This window comes from Nasonia vitripennis (genome assembly GCF_009193385.2).
Source record: "Nasonia vitripennis strain AsymCx chromosome 1 unlocalized genomic scaffold, Nvit_psr_1.1 chr1_random0006, whole genome shotgun sequence".
NCBI lineage: Eukaryota > Metazoa > Arthropoda > Insecta > Hymenoptera > Pteromalidae > Nasonia > Nasonia vitripennis.
Genome location: NW_022279593.1, coordinates 193160 through 211541, shown reverse-complemented (window position 1 = coordinate 211541; position 18382 = coordinate 193160). Strand labels below are relative to the sequence as shown.

Here is an 18382-nt window from a genome sequence, read left to right as displayed (position 1 = left end):
TCTGGGTTAAATCCTGCAAAAAAAAAAAAAAAAAATTTTCGTCTGATGAAATTTTGTTCTTTTCTCGTAAATCAAAATCAAGAAATATCTACTGAAAATATATAAACACTATTTTTACTACTACGATCTCCTACCTAACTTTTATGCATAAAAAGTCCCTTTCATGCCCTTGTTGGAAAAAATACGGTGTGTAACACGGGAATAAAAGCTATGTCAGACTCGGGTGAGGTGCTTTCAGCACGAGTCGGAGTCGAAGGCGCCCTCGACTCCGACTCGTGCTGAACACCTCACCCACGCTTGACATAGCTTATTTTCTCCCCTTGTTGCACAATGTACTATTTTTCAGGTATCAAATTTTACGATTTTATAAATAAATAAAAAAGAAATACAACTGACAATAACTATTAATAAGTAAAGATAACGGTTATTTCATAGTTCAAAACAGGTTTCTTTATTTTATAATTGTTGTCTTCTACATTCACTAGTTTTTTCCCAATCAAAATAGCTATCTTCGGATTCCTACACATTTTTCTTAACTTTTTAAAAACACGCCTTTAATAGCATAACCGTTGAAAATAGTTGAAATCTGGTAAACTAAAAAAAAAAAAAAAACAAATAATACCTATAAATAACAGTTGTCTTTGTCTCAATTTCGACATTCTTCTGCTGAAAATTCCTGTTTTGTTCAGTTATCGTCTGTTCAAGTCTAAAATCTTTAGATGGAAACTTGTCGGAATATAAGGATTTTCTAGACGCGAAGCGGAAATAAGGTGATACGCAAATTAAGAACACTTCAAAACAAGAATAGCACCTCGATTGCCGCGGAAGAAAGAGAAATAACAATGCGCAATTGGCAGACTAGGTGGACCGATTGTCCAAAGGCTAGATGGACTAGGACCCTTATAAAACTTTCGCGTAGAAACTTAAATGCAGGGGGCGATCTCAAGGACTTGAAGATACGCCTCGCAGATGCATTATATGTGGAAAGAGGCATTGATTCGATGTCGGCTAGATGGACTAGGACCCTTATAAAAGATGTGGACCCGTGGGTGGACAGGAAATGGGGGGAGGTCAACTTTTATCTTACCCAGTTTTTCTCCGGTCATGGATACTTTAGGAGCTACCTGTTCGCGATGAACAGGGTGGCAACACCGGGGTGTAAGTACTGCGGTGACGAACGGGACGACGTGAGACACACGTTTTTTGACTGTCCTCACTGGGCTGAAAAGCGTAGAGCACTGGAGCTGACGATAGGGGCGTTCACGCCTGAGACTGTAGTCGAAACGATGCTTGACAGCAATATTACAATACAATACGGAAAAATGTGTCTACGGCTGCGGCTCGGGTACAAGAGAGCGAGTCTCGCCGCGCGCAGCGCCGCGAGAACTCGCGTCGGTATTAGCTCATGCGCAGATGTACAAACTTTAGGCTTACTTTGCACGCTTTTCAACAGAAGTTTTTGGTTCATACTCGTAAATTGATACTCCTATATACTGATCCAATTAGTCTTAATATTACGTTACGATTCTCGGGAAATTCTCTGTTCGCACACATTTACACTCGTTCACACATACTCATACTCTTCACTCTGTACATAGTAGCGCTCGCGTGTATGCGTGCGTTTCGGCATGGATGACGTAACGAGCACTCTCTATGCGATAGTGGTGCGAGAAGCGTACGGTGTACTCTTCTTTCTCTCTCTCCCTCTCTTCCACGTCGACGTCAGTTGTTTTGATACGAGACCCCATTGAATTAGTTACTTATCGTGGTATTGGCCGAGCATGGTAGGAGAGAGAGAGAGAGAGAGAGAGAGAGAGAGAGAGAGAGAGAGAGAGAGAGAGAGACAGACTGCTAATTAGTCGGACACCCCGTCGCAACGGCTAGCACAGCTTAAGAAAGGCGATCCCCCGCAGGAATGCGTAAGCGGTTACCGGGGGGGTTTTCGCGGCCCTATGAGAGGTGGAGTTTTAGTGAGTATGCCTGGCGTTGTCCCGCGTCAGGAGAGTCTGACACACAGGGAGCCTCGCACAGCTCCTGTCATAGTGCATTAAGCATTTCTCCAACTCTCCGGATAAACAGAAAAAAAAATAATAACAATAATAATAATAACATCTTTACTGACAAGTTAATTTCATTTATGCTGATGTTAGAGTGTAATAATATTCTTATCCCATATGACAAAAGTAAATATGTTCGCAGTACTTCCTGGGTAAAATATCTTTTAATATAACCAGAAAATAATATAACAAAAAGTTTCTGGTTTCTGAAGCATTGTAAAATTGTATGTATTTTAGTTCTAGGCGTTCTTGCTGTATAAAAAGGTGATGTAATTTTAGAAATTTAATCATTTTGATCATTATAAGGATGGTCATGGTTTTTTTAATCAAAACCACAGCTTTATTAGCATCGTCTTAATGCCAGTTAGCATGGCGCACATATAGTCCGGAACAAAATATTTGGCAACATCATAAAACGGTATAGTTGCTGCTATTGTTGGTCCTTCGACTCTTTTAACGTAAACTAAATCATTGTTATGCATGTATGGGACAAGACTACATAAAGGTTCAAAAATAAACTGTGAAATCATTGTTGATCAGATATTATGACTTTATTGAAATCTTCTAACGATCAGGGCCTTGTGTGACCTTCTCTCACAAGTTGTCGCCGAGAACTAACGCTCTACTCATTAAACGCCGCCGAAAACTCTGGCCCGCTAAAACAAAGACGCTTTCCCGAGGACTACCGAAGGGACTCGAAGCAGTGCGCGCGCTCCTCTATATCTATAGCTATACACACGCAGTCATGTGCCCACGCGTACGCCTTCCGCCACTCGACTCTCTGGCCTGGCAGTCACAGATCGGCCCTTTAGCCTCTCCGCACTGAAAGTGACCCTCAAAATCCGCGGAGTAAAACTCCTAGAGGGGGTCGTGGAAGTCTAGGAATAATTATAAAATCACTCCTATTGGCCTGAAGCCACGAATCGCCTAGTCGATTCGCGAATATGAGAGCCAAATGCCGGAAAAACGTTCGCTAAAACTACTAATAGGTAGAATATATTATTAATAAAGAATAAATACGCCGTACTTGCTCTTATCCCTAGTAGCCCTCGGTTACGTCCGGAACAATGCATATAGCGCATTATTTACAATTTGCCCACATATATATCTAAAATAGGAGATGAACGCGTCGCGACACGGTTAGTGCGAAACAATGCACTTTGACGGTCGTGGCAAGGGAGGCGAGTCGAGTGCCGTGAGGTCTCGTCGCCTGTCGCAAATTTTGTAAGCTCTCGTTTTTCCTCGCTATCGTTCCTTTCACGCTACCGTTACCCTCCGCTCAAGCTATCGTTTGTCTTTTCCATGTTCTCGCTCTCGCACAATTCCCCGCTATCGTTACCCATGTATTGTGCATATTTCCTCGCTATCGCTCTCCCCTCGTATTGTACCTCCCCGCTATCGTTTCCTCACCCCCGCTATCCCTATCAGCTACCGATTACTGCGTGTTACCGAGCTACCGTTAGTAAGTAAGTTAGCGATTAAGTTAAGTTAGCTATTATTAGAGTTTCCGTTAAGTAGCTGTCAGAATGCACGAGTGTGTGCGGAGAGGACGGGCAAGTATTGTGTGTCGTCGCGCGGTCGTGTCGAGGTCGTCACCTCGTGAGGTGGTTTTCGGGGAGTTATTATAGTAGTACGGGTTTTTCACGACGCGGTATATGGAAAAATAAGCGTCTGATGGGCCGGGGAAATCGCATAACTCGCGAGAATGCTCCGCGACGGACGCGCTGGTCGTCGGGGCCGGTAGACGATCAGAGAGGCGAGGCGGGTATTCGCCCGCACCGACAAGTCGGCGGACGGCGCGCTGACGAGCGTGGCGGTGGCGTCGATTGCTCGGTGGGCGCGGGTGATCTCCCCGGAAGGTGGTTAGAATTATTAAAATCGTTGTGAGGCCGCGTGTAGAAGTTCGCTCTTAATCACGATGACCTCGATCGGCGGCGTGACGTGCCGCATAGTAGTTTAGTTAGTTCAGCGTAGTGCCTCTGGACTGTAGAGGCCGCAGGTTTTCGGCAGGTTGCCGTGGTTGTTAAGAGGGAAAATGAAGAATAAATACGACATATCATATCCGCAGCAAGCCTTAATGAGTTTTATGACCCACGACCCTGTTCGATACTCCACCCCTTCCTTAGAGCTAGCCGAGCTCATCTCCCACGCCGTCGGGTCCCAACACACGGTGGCGCTCACACGGAAAGGGGATCGCGGGATCCCTGGCATCTCGATGCCTGGCGCCCTGGGCCGAGGCGGCCCGCCACCGTGTATGCATTGGAGCGTGACGGCGCACGAACATAGATTTAAGAACGCTGGGCTGCGCTAGCAGACCCCAGCGTTTCAACTGACGCCCAACTTGCTCGTAAAATAATTCTCATGCGGGCTGCTGCGGGCTGATATGGTCGTACATGGCATGATTTCGAATGTACGAATTGGAGTAATTAGTAGAATTGTGAATTCCGAGTGTGTATGTTAAAAAACGAATTAAAAAAAATCATTTAATTCAAAAATAACGTAAAATAAAATGCGAATTTAAATTAGATAGTAATAGTTAGATAAGTAAGAAGTAGAATTAAGTTATGCGTTTAAATATATATATATATATATATATATATATATATATATATATATAATATATAAGAATTTACAAGCAAACTATACCGACTCGACACACATGTAAACAGACGGATCCAGCGGACGAATAGACACGTACAACAACAAGGACAAATCGCCGCGCAGCTACCGTATACCGAGAACAGACGGACCGAGCGGGCGAACCGACATATACAATAACAAGGGCAAATCGCCGCGCAGCTATCGTATACCGAGCATTGCTGACACTTGCGGCACGATACTCCTGACAAATAAGACAATAGCTCACACTTGCGATCCAGTTAGCGACAGTTACAGAGCTCGCGCTCGCAACTTATAAAGCTCACGTGCCTTAACAAAAATTGTAAATATGGTCAAGCCGTTGAACATACAATCAGCTCTTGCGAATAATAACAGCTATCGCGTGTGCTTAGACGTGCGGTATATTAACCAAGTAGTGTCGAATAAACAAACGGGAACGACAACAAATCAAGACTCGCCCGGTACATCAACAGAGGCAAGCCAACCTACAAGGTCGGCGACAAGGACGCACAAGCACGTCGCACGGCGATAGAGGCGCTCTCGCGCACTAACGCCAGCAGCGAAGCGCTCACTTCGACCTCAGATCCCGACCGGTCAACTTCGAATCACTTTCGATCTAATCATTCCGCAGGCACAGCACGTGACTCTATACCTATAGAATCATCGTGAGCGTTCGGGCGAAAGAGCACCGTTAGAGTTTAAGTGAATCAACCATCTTTTCGACCTATTTTTGTATAAAAATTTATAAACTGTGTATAATATCGACGACTCGACATTAAGGTAAGCTGAAATTGAGGAGGCTGGTGACATCCAGGAGACTTCTCGTAAGTACCTTTCACACTTATGCATGTGAATTAAGTGTTAAAATTTTGGTGTTAATAATTTTCCCCTGAGGGCGTGAAGATTTTTTTTCCTTTTTCGATCATTCGGTGGCAATAGATAGTTCTGCAATAAAATGCAGAATGCGTTTTTCGGGTCGTCGGGATGAAGACGCGGAGGAGTTTCTACGTCGTATTACGGAAGGAAGACGTTTCATGGAAATACCGGACACGGAACTGATTGCGATGCTACCATTTCTCTAAGAAGGAATAGCTTTAAACTGATTTAGAAATAATTCACATAAATGGAGATCGTTCGGGGAATTCGCGTCGGACTGGCGTAAACGCTTTTTAGATGCAAACTTCCAACACGCGTTACAAACTGAAGTACAGAAACGGACTCAAGGACCAAACGAACCGGTTGCCGACTACTTAACATGTTTACGTACGATATTCCGCAGACTGGAACCGAGACTGACTCCCGACCGAGAATTAGACATAGCATGGCTAAACATGGCACCGCGAATTCAATTAAAAATCGACATTAACGACATTTTCGACTTAGACGACCTCGAGCGTGCCGCGGTTCAGAAAGAGAAAGGATTACGGATTGCAAGGGACTATAGACCTCCACCTAGTGCAAATGATTCGTTGTTACCGAACGTCGCGTACAGAGACAGCAATTACACGAGAGTACAACGACCTAACAGACCAGGCTTGGCCAATCTCGACATTACCGAAGACGAACAACTAGATGATGACTTTAACGATAACATGGGCCTATCATTTTTCGATTCTGACGACGAATTAGACTTAGCAAATCTAACAATAAGAGACGGACAAAATAACCGACAACGCACAAATTACCGACAAAATAGAAATGACAACGCTACCGTAAATCAGCAACCCCAAGGGAATTCGCGACTCAGATCCGATCAAAACGGCGTACGCTCAGACAGATGTCATAACTGCGGAGAATCGGGCGCGAATGCAATGGTCCACGGAGGGTGTTCTGTCGTAGATGCGGGGAGCGGGGAACGGTAGAAAAGCTTTGTCCGAAATGCAACCCCAAAAACATATTTTGCTATCACTGCGGTAGATTAGGTGTTATCCAAAAAGACTGTCCGGATTGCTCGGGAAACGGAAAGTGAGGTCGCCCAGGGAGGCGGGAGCGACCGATATAAATAGTCTAACCGCCCCTAAAGTATCGATTAATGACACAACACGCAGACAAGACGAACTTGACGAAGCTATCGTACCGATGATTGATCCAGAACTGACTGATTCGATTCTCGCACTAGAAAGTTTAACGTTCAAAGAATATTTTTCGGACATAATAGATATCGTAGATAATGACACAGAAACGGAAAACGAGACGCTTTACGTGCTACCGCTAAAGAAGACACAAGTTGCTGTACTTAAAAGTCACTCCGCTTGAATCGGAAATACTGGCTCTCGTAGATTCGGGCGCTTCAAGCACATTCATTAGAAAAGAACTTTATCATCGCGCAATGACTTACGGCGTAGAATTAGTTAATAATATACGCGGGAATGTAACTACAGCTGTGGGTGCGGTAGAACCCATTAAAGGCGGGATCAAATTATCAATTAAAATCAAAAGAGTGACGAAACAGTTAACGGTACGCGTACTTGACAAACTGGACTATGACTTGATACTTGGTATTGACGCTCTCGAAATTTTCGAAATAAATATAGACTTCTCGATATGCACGTGGAATTTCCGTAGTAACAGACAGGAAAACTTTACATTCGACCATCCCATGACAACCGCAATGACGGAAACCGATTCTCGGGCTTGCGGACTAAGAGACCTGGACCGCGAGCAAGAGAAAAGGCTCAGTGATTTTCTTAGGCGCGAGTTACCACCTGACACGGGAAAATTAGGTCTAACAACGGTACTACAGCATAAAATCGACGTAAACGGACACCCCCCAATTAAACAACGTAGCTATCCAGTTTCGAAAGTTAAAGAACAGGCACTTCACGCGGAAGTGGACGAGATGCTAAGTCAGGACATCATCGAACCTTCACATAGCGATTGGGCATCACCCGTAGTTATGGTAAAGAAAACCAACGGTACATATCGATTCTGCCTCGATTTACGTAAAGTAAATCAAGTTTCAAAGAAAGACGCTTATCCACTCCCACTGATGGACGCAATTTTAGATAATCTAAGGCGAGCGCGCTATATTTCGACAATAGATCTTAAACAAGCGTACTTTCAAATTTTATTAGAGAAAAAGAGCAGGGAAATAACAGCTTTTATTGTACCGGGACGCGGTTTATTTCATTTCAAAAGACTTTGTTTTGGCCTTTCGGGCGTGCCAAGTACATTTCAAAGATTGCAAGATAAAATATTAGGCCCGGGCCTACAACCACACGTATTCTATTACTTAGATGACATATTAATAGTTACAGAAAACTTTGATGATCACCTCCGTTATTTAAAAATTGTTCTCGATAAGCTCAAGGGCGCGAACTTAACGCTAAACAGAGATAAATGCGAATTCTGCTGCGCGTCGGTAAGATACTTGGGTTTTGTTATCAACGAGGAAGGGTTGAAAATAGACACCGAAAAAGTGGCACCCGTTAGAAATTACCCTCCACCGAAAACGCTGCGCCAAGTCAGACGCTTTATCGGGATGGCATCGTGGTACCGTTGCATTATCAAAGACTTCGCGACAATAACTGAACCAATTACCCGACTACTCCATAAGAAACAAACATGGGAATGGGGCCCCGCGCAATCCAAAGCATTTGACACCTTAAAAGAACTACTAACCTCAGACCCTATCCTAATTAGACCAGATTTTGAAAAACCGTTTGCAATCCACACAGGCGCGAGCATGGTAGGGCTGGGAGCAGTTTTGACCCAAACGATCGATGATACGGAACACGTGATTGCGTACGCAAGTAGAGCCCTTCAAGTCCGGAGAAAAATTACACAACTACGGAATTAGAATGCCGAGCGGTCGTATGGGCGTGCGAGAAATTCAGACATTACGTGGACGGATCCCCGTTTACGGTCATTACGGATCACAGCAGCTTACTGTGGTTGCAAACCCTCTAAAACCCTCAAGGTAGATTAGGGAGGTGGGCAATGCTACTGCTGGAACAGGATATTACGGTAATACATAGAAAGGGAGCCCTACATCAAGTGCCCGATGCACTGTCGCGAATGTTTGAAAGTACAACGGAAACGCTAGCTTCTATTTCCGATACCCCCGTAGACTGGTATGATAAGCGTATCGAGGACGTAAAGAATAATCCGAGAAAATTCTTAGACTGGAAAATTATTAACGAACGGTTATATCACAGGGTCGAAAATCCGGTACTGGACGCGATAACTAACGACGGCTCGGAATGGAAATTAGTCCTAAAAACGATAGAACGGGAACAAGCACTCTTTGTCCACGAGACTACCCAAGCGGGACACTCGGGAATCGAAAAGTCATACGCGCGTTTATCGCAGGATTACTTTTGGCCCGGAATGTTTAAGGATGTAACGTATTACATCAGAGGTTGCGACGTATGCCAACGCACGAAAGTCGAACAGAGGCTAGCCCCGGGGCACCTAGGTCAAAGAGTAATCGAGCACGCCTGGGTAGTAGTCGCGGCGGACATAATGGGACCTTTTCCAACGAGTAAGTCTGGCATGGCATACGTACTCGTAATTCAAGATCTTTTTACAAAATGGGTCGAAATAAGGGCGCTGAGAAAAGTTACCGGAAAGAACATTAAAGATGCACTTTTAGACCTAGTCATTAACCGATGGGGAACCCCTCGTGTCTTACTAACAGACAACGGCACGGAATTCGTGAATAACATGATGTCATCGTTAGCTACCGAACTTAAAATCCACCACTCGAACACACCTCCCTATAGGCCGCAAGCAAACTCAGTCGAAAGGGTTAATAGAGTATTAAAAACTATGATATGTGCATTTATTGGTCAGGACCATAGAGATTGGGATAAACACTTGCTCGATTTTCGTTTCGCATTCAACACTGCCAAACACGCCTCCACAGGGGTAACACCAGCCTTCCTCAACTTTGGCCGACAACCATTACCCGTACTTAGCTTGCGCAAAGAATTAGAATCAATACCGGACATAGACAAAACAGACGAGGCAACATGGGTTGCACGCATGCAACGACTGACAGCAATATACGACTGGGTCGTATACAACATGGAGACAGCACATGATCAACAGGCCTAACACTACGACAAAAAGCACCGCGCAATAACGTTTGTAGCGGGTGAGAAGGTATGGGTGAAGAATCGAGTTTTATCTAATGCAGCTAAAAATGTAGCAGCAAAGCTTGTAAATAAGTTCAAAGGTCCATTCGCAGTTACGAAAGTGATATCACCACTAATTTACGAATTAGTCGGGGGAGATGGTAAAGTATTACCGCGCATCCACATTACCGTCCTCAAACGCTACAATCCTTCAAGACAGACAGACAACACACCCTGAACAGATGCACTGCCCTCAATCTTGTCCCGCTAACGCTGCACCATTCTTTCCAGGCTTGCACATCACCCACGCTATCGCCAGAATCTCCGCTTCTAGCACGCTACCGCTTCATTCAAATTTTTTTTTTCTCACATACACCAGCTACACTCACTCTCACTCACGCACATACACGTACCACCACTAGCTACCGCACAAAACACACCCCTTGAACGCTACCGACACATACGCACGCTCACGTGACTGCGACGAACCTCGAGACAGCCATGTCTCGACCGTCCTCGGCAGACGAGGACACCCTTCTGGGGGACACCTCAGATTTCGACGTGGACGTCGACGTCGAAGGGGACTACGTGCTGATCAGCAGCGACGACGAGGGTGGAGCGCCACCCTCCACTGAGGCACCATCCACCACCGAGGCACCTCAGCCGCCACCGACCACCGAGGCACCCCAAACGCCACCTACACCTGAGGCGCACCCTTCGTCGCCACCCCGCCCCCCTAAGGAGGAGGGAGAATCCCAATCGATTGATTGGGATATGGAGTCCTCGGACGACGAGCCTCCCCTTCGTCGACCCCACACGAGACCACGCGACAGACAAAGGACAGACAGACAATGGACAGATGACGCGGAGTAACCGGAGTACGAGGCACTGTGGGCCTACGAGCCCCTCGACGGACACGTCGACAAGATCGAGGCCTTCCTCCGCGCCAACCCTCCTATCCGAGACGCGGTTCAAGAGACGATAAACAGGATCGCCGAAGTGGTGCGCAGCCGACCTTGCAAGGCAGCAGGGCCCACTTTTCCCTGCATGGGTAAAGTGGACATACCAGTAGTAGTGGCCTCTCGCTCGCGACAGCACTTCTCGGTGCAGCCACTCCGACCGTCTGTAGACGTCGAGACCTGGACGGAACAGACGACGACAGACACGACGACCCAGACCAACCCACCAGATACCGACGAGAAAGGGACGCAGTCAACGACGACCACAACCGACGCGGAGACGCAGACGACCCAGCCGACGGAAGCTCGAGTCGAGATGGAGGCGGCACGGACCAGCGACGAGGCCGAACACCGCCAGGATGACACCCCCTCGGCACCGGCCCCCAGACCAACAGCAGAGCCAACGCCATCGGCACCACACCTGCGCCCCGAGAATTTCACGGGGTGGCAAACCATCAACGGCAGGCAGGTCTTCGTGAATGCTCCTCGGCCAGGGTGCTGGGCCTGCGGAAGCTCCAGCCATCGAGCTCCACGCTGCCCTGACCGCCAGCGCCACAGCCACCGCTATTGCTATCGGTGTGGCCTGGGCAACGTCACCATCCGAGACCGCCCCGTCCACGGCGAGACTTGGCGAGCCCAGGGCCCATACATCCCCTCTCGGGGCACCAACATCCCTCGGGACCAACTGCCCCCTCGGCGATAAGACCAACGCGACACGACGACTGACGAGACTCTTACTTGGCTATCGACCTTGACTCACTACACACTCTCGCCTACCCTTACGCACCTCATCACACACCCACGCTCTCGCTACACCTGTAATTTTTGTAATAACCTGACACTCTCACTTACATACATACTACCGCTCTCAGCTACCGTTATACACACCTACACGAATCACCTAAGCTACCGTCACACCGTACACCACACATAAAATTGTTATCGTTCTCTTTTATTTTGTCTTAACTGTGCCATGAGGGTCGGAATAACGAATATAATCACCTAACCTAGACGCCTTTATTTTAAAATAAGCATTATTTATTAACCTACCACCCCGTATTACCTTCTCACTCAACAAGCTTGCGTAGTAAGTTCAAGCGATTTAGGGCCAGCGAAGAAGCCACTACAACCGGACGACACCAACCATCCACCAACCAGGTTGCCACCATCAAGCAAAGGGTCTAACTACAGCGCAACCCCTCCACCCCAGGAAGAAGGGAGTTGTAACGTGGGAGTTTGACTGCACGTTACAAGTGGAAAATTTGCGCCGCGCAATAGAGAGGCGACGACAACCTCGCAACGTGGCAGGTCGAGCCGCGAGTAGGCGCACAGAAGGGGGGGGTAGTTCGCGTAGGGAGCGCGCGCAGCGCTGGCCCCGCGGCCACGTGTTGCCGCGTCGCGAGAGCTCGGCCTCTTTCGCTCCGCAACGCTGCTACCGATAGGACGCCTGCGCTGCTCACCGAGGTTTTCGATTGTCCCGGTACCCGCGCGCCATTGCAGCTCGCCTTCGCTCTCGTTATCGTAGCAAGTAAGTAAAAGTGTACTTAGCGTGCGAATAAATTAGTGCGGCTGTGCCTCGGATGAACGCGTCGCGACACGGTTAGTGCGACGCAATGCACTTTGACGGTCGTGGCAAGGGCGGCGAGTCGAGTGCCGTGAGGTCTCGTCGCCTGTCGCGAATTTTGTAAGCTCTCGTTTTTCTCGCTATCGTTCCTTTCACGCTACCGTTACCCTCCGCTCAAGCTACCATTTGTATTTTCCATGCTCTCGCTCTCGCACAATTCCCCGCTATCGTTACCCATGTATTGTGCATATTTCCTCGCTATCGCTCTCCCCTCGTATTGTACCCCCCGTTATCGTTTCCTCACCCCCGCTACCCCTATCAGCTACCGATTACTGCGTGTTACCGAGCTACCGTTAGTAAGTAAGTTAGCGATTAAGATAAGTTAGCTATTATTAGAGTTTCCGTAAAGTAGCTGTCAGAATGCACGAGTGTGCGCGGAGAGGACGGGCAAGTGTTGTGTGTCGTCGCGCGGTCGTGTCGAGGTCGTCACTCGCGAGAATACGCCGCGACGGACGCGCTGGTCGTCGGGGCCGGTAGACGATCAGAGAGGCGAGGCGGGTATTCGCCCGCACCGACAAGTCGGCGGACGGCGCGCTGACGAGCGTGGCGGTGGCGTCGATTGCTCGGTGGGCGCGGGTGATCTCCCCGGAAGAAGGTTAGAATTATTAAAATCGTTGCGGGGCCGCGTGTAGAAGTTCGCTCTTACTCACGATGACCTCGATCGGCGGCGTGACGTGCCGCATAGTAGTTTAGTTAGTTCAGCGTAGTGCCTCTGGACTGTAGAGGCCGCAGGTTTTCGGCAGGTTGCCGTGGTTGTTAAGAGGGAAAATGAAGAATAAATATGACACATCATATCCGCAGCAAGCCTTAATGAGTTTTATGACCCACGACCCTGTTCGATACTCCACCCCTTCCTTAGAGCTAGCCGAGCTCATCTCCCACGCCGTCGGGTCCCAACACACGGTTGCGCTCACACGGAAAGGGGATCGCGGGATCCCTGGCATCTCGATGCCTGGCGCCCTGGGCCGAGGCGGCCCGCCACCGTGTATGCATTGGAGCGTGACGGCGCGCGAACATAGATTTAAGAACGCTGGGCTGCGCCAGCAGACCCCAGCGTTTCAATATATATATATATATATATATATATATATATATATATATATATATATATATATATACACCCAGAAAACATCGCATGCTGAGCAATATCAGCGCAACCGTTGCTCGGCGCGTTTGCCGTCATATTGCCGTTTATGAACATTTTGCGGTCAGCTTTTGTCAGGCGCACTGTAAGCAGGCAAATTGTCAGCACGCGTGGCGACAAATTGCGGGACATGTTGAAGTGACAATTTGCCTGCAATTTTTCAGTACACTGCGCTGTTTGTTTGCAATGCAACTTATCAAAAACAGCGATGATGTTGCAATGCATTTTGTTGTTCAGAAATTAAGAAATTTTTTTAATACAATATCCCGTTTCGGAGCAAGGATGCAAAGCAGACGCCATCATATTTGGAGATGTGTCTTCTGCAGCAGTCTACGTTTACTCTAGCACCGCGCAGTAGTACAAATTGGAGCAGCAGTAGAAGTTTAAATAAACATATTTACAAGAGTTATAAAACGAAAACTATGTGTGTAGTGCAGTTATTAACTCTAGTGCAGTAGTTCTCATGAGTTTTGTGCAGTTCGGAGTCTTCAAAAACATAACCATGAGTATGTATACTTTGACCTAACCTCACAATCAATCTCAGTCATATTTAATCAAAATTAAAACAGAGATTGATTGTTAGGACATTGCATTTGAATTATTCTATAAAATTGTTTACTTCAAGTAATTTGTTTATTTAGCAGGGTCAGTACAAAGTTGTAGCAGTAATTGAACATCGGCCAACAAAGCCATGAACATGCGGTGGGAAGAGGCTGACCATAGGAAGCAGCTTTTTGGAAAAAATAAAATGTATGGTGCAGCAGACAAATATCTTGGTCTTCAAGAAAATGTTGGCTTACATTCCTGCAATCATGTGAAAACTTCCTCTTTGGGTATCGATTTTTCTACATTGTCTAAGTAATGTAGAGTTTTACATGAGTGCCATTGCGTCCCCCTTACTTAGGATGCTGATTTTACATAGTTTGAGAAACAAAAAGAAGAAGAAAATCAATGTCGTCATTTATACTGACACTCATTATCACTTCTCAGCTGAAGATGAACAAGATGAACAAGTTTGATGAACATTCAAACGACGACCAGCAGCCTCAATTAGATAAGTAACTTTTAATTTATGCTGCGACATTTCTATATTGTAATTGATGTAGATATTCAGAAAGTTATCGTATTTAGCTTTTGCATGAAATATTCGAAAGAGTTAATAGTGTAAAAAGACAAAGTGCGATAATTTTGTGGACATGAAAATAGTTTCGTTAGATTTTGTTACACAGCTGATATATTTGAAATTGTGTTTTCTAGAGAGAAATCAATTAAACTACGTTCATGTAGTCACTGGAAAAGCAGAAGTTATCATCGAGGGTAGCAACAGCATAGAAGGCCACTTATGATTTGAACGAGATGAAGAAGCAGTGTATGTCAAAACTTTTACTCGATAAGTATTATTTGAAAATTATTGATAGGTAACGAGTAACCAGCTGCTATACTTTCGTATATCCATTCTACTAGAATGTATGAATATTGCAGTTACAAGTTAACTGCATTGTGTCTGCTATTATCTATAAAACAATCTTACTCGCAATATGTACAATCAAGTAATATTTTTTATAGAAATAAGCAGAGGTTATTAGTTAGCTGGTAATACATGTATTTCTACATTCTAAGACATTTTTATATCCACTAGGTTATAATATTTAATATTAGAATTTTTCCAAAAGTTTTTTATTATCATTTTGAATTTAAGAGATTCAAAATTCGCGCCGCTGGACATGCGCCACATGCGCGCGACTGCGCCGTATGCGCGCGATTTTCTTATGTCTTATCTCCTGTTTAAATTACCGAGAATTGTCGTTCATTCTTGCTTTAGCGACTTGTGCGTGAAGAGCTAAGAAATTTTCTCGAGCGACAATTATTGATCATCAATAATTATCTATCTTGCATTGCAATCTTGTTTGTTCAATTGTCAAGTGTAGTAAGTGTAATATTATGTTTTAACAAAAATACCAATTTGTAATAAACAAACTTGCTCCTCAGAACCCAATCGTTGATAAGTCGAGAGGCAATTCCTGGAAAAGCTGTACATCGCGCCCACCTCGCCTGCGTACATCTGCGGCTAGAAGGAGGCTGTCCAGGCGGCTGTACAGGAAAGCCCAGCCTTATCAGCTGCGAGTGAAAAGCTGACAGTTCATCAGTCTCCAGCAACATCAACTGGACGACTCTCAACATTTCCTTTTTATTTGCCATAGATTCCCATCGTATAAATTTACAGTTTTTGTTTACAATATATTTGTAGTTGCAGGTTCACAAACGGAGAGCAGATTTAAGAAGCTGACCATCCATCGCACTTTCCAATAACATCATCTTGGAGGACTCTCAACTGGATTGCTATCTAGCAGGTATGTGTTGAACAAAATTAAAATTTGTTAAGTCAAGTTTGCTGAGACAAATAGCTTTGTAATGTTTTTTATAGTAACTATACAATTTTAGAGACCTCAAACTAAAAAAGAAAATTAATTTCACTGGTCATGCTGTTGCTGTTCAATTTGCTCGACATGCTGTTTCAATTCTTTTTTGGATAGAGGTCTCTAAAATTGTACAGTTATTATAAAAAGTATTGCAAAACTATCTGTCGATGCAGATATCATTTAACTCTATCCTGTAGCACTGTTTACCTATATAGCCAGACGCGCAAACTGGTAATGCGCCTCTGGCTGTTCAGGTAAACAGTGTCACAGGGTGAAGTTAAATGAAATCTGCTTCGGTAGATAGTTTTGCAATACTTTTTATAACAACTGTACAATTTTACTGACCTCTATCCAAAAAAGAATTGAAAAATCTTGTCAGTGTATGAATTCTAAAAGGTTCTTGACTAGTGAAATTAATTTTCTTTTTTAGATAGAGGTAAATAAAATTGTACAGATAGTATACAAAGTATTGGCAAACTATCTGCCACAGCAGATTTCATTTACCTCTACTCTGTGTGGCTGTTTACCTGTGCAGCCAGGTCTTTTTTGTTGTATTTAATATATATATATATATATATATATATATATATATATATATATATATATATATATATAGACACACACACACACACACACACAATATATTTTAATTTTAAATTATATTTTACAGGTGGACTATCTAAGTTATCTGGGAGGAGGCAATACGTCAGCTGCAGCTTCCACGTATTTTAGAAAATGCATCCAGATGACAGAAGATCTTTTTTCCAATCTCACCTGGACTGGATCGAAAAAACAAAAACTTGTGTCGCTAAAAGATTCTCGCTTTTCAGCAGCTTGCGAAGGTATGAAAATTTTACGTTTATATTTTGTAAATTGTATAATAACTGTATATTAATTACTTAACTTTTTATTTTACAGAAGCCATGTCTAGGCACGAAAATGTATTTTCGAAGCCTGACAACAAGGAATTTTCCCATGTCATGACGAAAGCGCTGAAAAGCGTTAAAGAAAGCTTTCGACGAAAAAGACAGGCTGAAGATCAAGGCATGAAGGACAATAAGGTCCAAAAAAAAAATTCGTTTGGACGATGACGATGAGACCGCGACGCTACCTTCTGAGTCCACGGATGAAGAAGACACAAGGGCTGAAGAAGAAGCGAGGCTTGCTGCCGAAAAGAAGGCCAGACGTGCTGCTCGAGAGACGAGGCTTGCTGCCGAAGAGGAGGCCAAGCGCGCTGCTCAAGAGGAGGCCCGACGTGCTGCCGAAGAGGAGGCCCGACGTGCTGCTCGAGAGAAGAGGGTTGCTGCCGAAGAGGAGGCTAAGCGTGCTGCTCGAGAGGAGGCGAGGCTTGTTGCCGAAGATGAGAGGGCTGCTGCCGAAGAGGAGGCGAGGCTTGCTGCCGAATATGAGAGGGCTGCCGCCGAAGAGAATGCGAGGGCTGCTGCCAATTCCTACGACAGAGGGAATCATCTTGAGCCAACCGCTGATGACTCCACTGAGGAACAGTTTGTAGATGAAGATGGACACGAATACGACACCGGAATACCCAGGGACAGAGACGACAACGAATACTGCGACGAAAACCCGACAGACTAAAACAGCGACATAAATTTGACGGAAAACAGCAACGGACTCTATGACAAATACGAAATACAGGAGATTTACGACAACGAACAGAACGAAAAAATCGTGTGCACTATTGCACCAAACGGTGCCCTTCAATATTTCACTTTGAACACAGATACAGCAAATGATTAATTTTATTATTCATTGTTTATATTTTATATAATTAATGTATACCATTTGCTGTATCTGTGGTATTTATTTATTTATTTATACATTGAATATTTTCTGTTTCAGGTAAATGCAGTAGCGCTTTTTTACAGTTTTTACCATTATTTTTATATTACATTTGTATATTTATTTAAAGTTTTTTCATAAAACTGTAAGAGAGCGCTGGAGGGGCTAAGAAAGGGATGAGCCTCACAGGGAAGGGCGAGGTCGGGGCCCTTTCCAACCAACCCCCAAAAAAAAAAATTAATATAATTTCTTTGATTTATTTCAGGATTTCCTTTTACAATCCATCCGCAGCCCACTTTCGTACTAGTTAATCTATACATCAGGTAAATGTTTATTGAATATATTAATTATATATTATAATAACAATTTTAATATTATATTTATTCATTATTTGTTTTACAGGTTTGCTGTTTACTACTTCAATAACCTGATGTCCATTGGCAAATAATTTTATACTTGTTGTATTTAAAAAAATTGTTTTAATGTTCTAATAAAATTAAAAAATAAATAAATTTGTAGATTTTAGAATTTGCGCGCCTTTATTTGTAGATTTGTAGGTTAGGAACGCTCGCCGAATGCGCATCCGCGCTGTCAAAATGACCGCAATATGCCTGCAATATGACGGCGTGCACGCCGGCATTTTGCGCGGCGTACAGTGCCGCGATCCGCGCGCTCGGCAAT

General features: G+C 44.8%; 1 protein-coding gene and 1 long non-coding RNA gene across 7 annotated transcripts in view; one reads left to right on the top strand and one right to left on the bottom strand.

The window, feature by feature from the left end:
* Nucleotides 1–18382, bottom strand: part of Ndufs1 (NADH dehydrogenase (ubiquinone) Fe-S protein 1, 75kDa) — a 268993-nt gene that overhangs the window by 159627 nt on the left and 90984 nt on the right.
* LOC116417719 lies at nucleotides 15267–15705 on the top strand. The gene is made up of 2 exons (XR_004227984.1): nucleotides 15267–15408; nucleotides 15471–15705. It is a non-coding gene; the product is annotated as an uncharacterized LOC116417719 (long non-coding RNA).